The sequence below is a fragment of the Littorina saxatilis genome, unplaced genomic scaffold, assembly GCF_037325665.1.
Source record: "Littorina saxatilis isolate snail1 unplaced genomic scaffold, US_GU_Lsax_2.0 scaffold_587, whole genome shotgun sequence".
NCBI classification, from domain to species: Eukaryota; Metazoa; Mollusca; class Gastropoda; order Littorinimorpha; family Littorinidae; genus Littorina; species Littorina saxatilis.
Genome location: NW_027129184.1, coordinates 32,501 through 36,528, shown reverse-complemented (window position 1 = coordinate 36,528; position 4,028 = coordinate 32,501). Strand labels below are relative to the sequence as shown.

Genomic DNA, 4,028 nt, shown 5'->3' with positions numbered 1-4,028 from the left:
TACATCAACGACAACACTCTGTACACCAACCCTGTCTTCGCAAAGAGGGAGGAGGGTGGGGGGACATATTAAGATACCTCAACGTCTGGTGGGCATACCACTTACTATAACACGGGTGTTCAAACTAATGATAACTGCAATAGTAATACCACTTACCGAAACATGAGCGCATTGTGCTGACAATTCTTGCTAACTGTATCGGCGATACCATTTACTACAATACACGCGTCTTGGCAGCTTACGTTACCTGTGTTAGCACTACCATTTACTTCATCACATGCATCTCGACATGGACGTAAAATGCTAAAATGTGTCCTTGGGGAGATCCGCGTTTGCTTTTCAAACTGAAGAATAGAAGCATTTTAATTGGTCGCTACATTAAGCTACGAAACGCTGCCCCGATAATATCGGCCCGTACTGTAAATTATGTAAAATAGATATATGAGTGTGTGTGTGTGTGTGTGTGTGTGTGTGTGTGTGTGTGTACGCGCGTGCACGTGTATGTATGTGTGTATGTGTGTGCGCGCGTGCACGTGTATGTATGGGTGTATGTGTGCGTATGTGTGTGAGTGTGTGTGGGTGTGTGTGTGTGTGTGTGTGTGTGTGTGTTCGTGTGAGTGTGTGTGTGTGTGTGTGTGTGTGCGCGCAGACGTGTGTGTATCATTGTCTGTGAATGTATCTGTGTGAGTATGTGTGTGCTTTTTTGTGTGCGTGCGTGTGTGTGTGTGTGTGTGTGTGTGTGTGTGTGTGTCTGTGTGTGTTTGCGTGTGTGTTCGTTCGTTCGTTCCTATGTACGTGCGTGCGTGCTTGTGTATGTGTGTATTTATGTGTGTGTAAGAATTATGTGTGAGCTTTTATGTTTTTTTGACTTGTATGTGTTTTGCTTTTTGTTTATGAATAAACTCTCTATTTGCATGTTCTGTCTCACGCTCTTATACAATAACGTAAACCGTACAGACTCAGAAACAGCAATTTTTTGCAGCTATATTTATTTTAGTTTCGTATATTAGAAAATGACTCTAGGAACTCGTGTATACAAATCATACATTTACAAAATGTAACTATGTAAATCGGACATGATTTTAACGCGATATGATTACAATTACATGCTGAGATGTTTAAATAATGTAATGAAACATTAACAAGTTAATGAGCATAAGTATATTCTTTGTTTCCTCCTACACTATGAAAACAAATGTTGTGTCGTCGCATGGTTGACAATAGCAAGATCTAGATCAGCACTTTTCAGGACGTGTACAGTACAGGAACGTGTACGGGTAACGTCATCAAATCTAGTTTTTACGTCACGAGTTTGCCAAGATCTGCCGTCTTGGTGGGAGCAAAACAAAGTATGCATTTGGAACATTAGAGAAAAAAGTGAGTCACGGGTGACGCAATATCTACACGTACACGTACATGTCTTTGCTACACGTTCGATCATCTAGAACACTGTAATATAAATTGAACTAAACACCGTAGTTATCCTAGTTACCATAAGATGGTTGGTGGCCTGTTGACAGCTAGACCAGTTTTGTTGTTGTTGGTTCTAGGGCGGACCATGTCGTCTTTGGTTTCCTCGTTATCGACCATTCGGAAGGCCGCGGTTGATAAATATGTGACAACAGGCGATATGCTCCCCGAGGACCAACACAAAAATGCTGGTCTGACAACAAGCCAGCAAACATAGTTTTGTTCATCATTTTGGAAGTGCAACTGTATGCACAAAAACCCACAGGGAGACCAATTTTTAGAATGCATTATTCCGGGCCGCAAAGCTTGTCACACTAGTGCGAGATAACACGTCATACGCTGTGACATCAAACCTAACTCGTTCGTCGTTTTTCTTCCAGTCTGAAAATGTACAGAGCTGCGAGCACATTTACGAGTTCAGTAAGTTTTGAGCGTATTTCTTTTCGTGTAATTGTGTTATGACTTTTTGTTGTGGATTTTTTAATTACAGAGATAGGTTGCAAATTAACCATGAGTCGCAACGGTAATTATCGACATTGATTGGGTCTTTGAGAGTGAATGCTTAAAATCGTTGTCCTCGGAAACACGAATCCAAAGCCGCGATGGTTCCACACATCAACTAACCAGCCTGATTGGCTTTTACTCTGATAATCCACGTTTCACCTGAAAGATCAAACCCATTCACCACCTCGATGTGTTACATAGGCAACAGCGTTATTTATTCCCCAGCTGGTTATGAATAAAAACTCGTGAAAATGATGACAAACATGTTTGTCATCATTTTCACCAGTTTTCATTCACAAGCACCTGGGAAATAAATCTCATGTTCCCCAGGCAATAAATCCCCGGTTACCATAGTTGCAGGAAGCCGGTTATACATGGATAATCAAAAGCAAACCCAATAGAAACGCTCGGGGATTCTTCGGCTCTTTTCATTGGTGTTTCCCCAGACCTAAACAGACGACACGACACTGCTTTGCAAAGTTCCAAAAACGAACTGGCAAACTGGCACAAGTAAACAAAAAATAAAACTACTTCATGAAAGGTCATACATTCATCAAAACAAATGAAACCTAGCGATATGTTCTGTCTTCTTACAGAGTCATGGAGTGCGTGTATCTGTGTTTCAATACACAGACGTTCAGAGAAACACGAACGTCAAGTTCAAGTAAAACGACCCCTGACACACACATTTTGACCCGTGCACAAGACGTTGTATCGATAAACGAAGCACACATAAGAAACAATAATAAAAGCAAAGAAAATAGCAACAAGATATGCAAACATCTAACAAAGCCGAGCAAGCAGAATGACAGGTCTAATGAAAAACAAAGAGGTACTGAGTCGGAAACAAGATCGCGATTCTTTCCTTCGCTGCACGACGCAAATCTTCTGTGACCTTTGACCAAACGTAGCTTCCACATTCGATCAGTCAGCTTAACTATTTACAACAGAAAGCCGAGGGGGTGGAATACCGAGATGAACCTACAGAACTGTGCATCCTCAAACCTGACATATTCATCCCAACATTTAATGAACTCAAAAACACAGAAAGTTGCTTTCACACGCCAGCTTTGATTGCCAGTGGTTATCAAACCGGGACTCGTGTGGTTATCAGCACGGAACCCGTGTTTCAAAGCATGGCTCCCTGGGTTGATTGTGCACTACAACAAAACATTATTTAACAAGTATATATCCATCAGTTGGTCGCGTTCTACTGCTAGATAATTATGTTCAACAGGAGACAAATTAATAGGCATCCACGCGTAAACGATTCTCAATCATCGAGTATGTGACGAACACACAGATCAGTCTGGAGCTCTTTCTTCACATGATGATTGATCTAACCATTGGTACAGTCTACGGTAGAACTGGAGACACCCGAGACTACAAACACACACACAATAATTGTCATTGAAGAATGTGTGACACCTTTAAAACTCGAAAAGAATAGATCCAAAAACAACAAGTCGCGTAAGGCGAAAATACAACATTTAGTCAAGTAGCTGTCGAACTCACAGAATGAAACTGAACGCAATGCCATTTTTCAGCAAGACCGTATACTCGTAGCATCGTCAGTCCACCGCTCATGGCAAAGGCAGTGAAATTGACAAGAAGAGCGGGGTAGTAGTTGCGCTAAGAAGGATAGCACGCTTTTCTGTACCTCTCTTTGTTTTAACTTTCTGAGCGTGTTTTTAATCCAAACATATCATATCTATATGTTTTTGGAATCAGGAACCGACAAGGAATAAGATGAAAGTGTTTTTAAATTGATTTCGACAATTTAATTTTGATAATAATTTTTATATATTTAATTTTCAGAGCTTGTTTTTAATCCAAATATAACATATTTATATGTTTTTGGAATCAGAAAATGATGGAGAATACGATGAACGTAAATTTGGATCGTTTTATAAATTTTTATTTTTTTTTACAATTTTCAGATTTTTAATGACCAAAGTCATTAATTAATTTTTAAGCCACCAAGCTGAAATGCAATACCGAAGTCCGGGCTTTGTCGAAGATTACTTGACCAAATTTTCAACCAATTTGGTTGA

The 4,028-nt window shown here is 40.1% G+C and overlaps 1 protein-coding gene across 1 annotated transcript in view; it reads right to left on the bottom strand.

Moving 5' to 3' along the window:
- Nucleotides 1-968: 968 nt before the first annotated feature.
- Nucleotides 969-4,028, bottom strand: part of LOC138957464 (receptor-type tyrosine-protein phosphatase epsilon-like) — a 25,912-nt gene continuing 22,852 nt past the window's right edge. The window contains exon 18 of the mRNA XM_070328586.1: nucleotides 969-4,028. This exon is cut by the window's right edge and continues 2,062 nt beyond it. The gene's annotated coding sequence lies outside the window, so the exon portion shown is untranslated.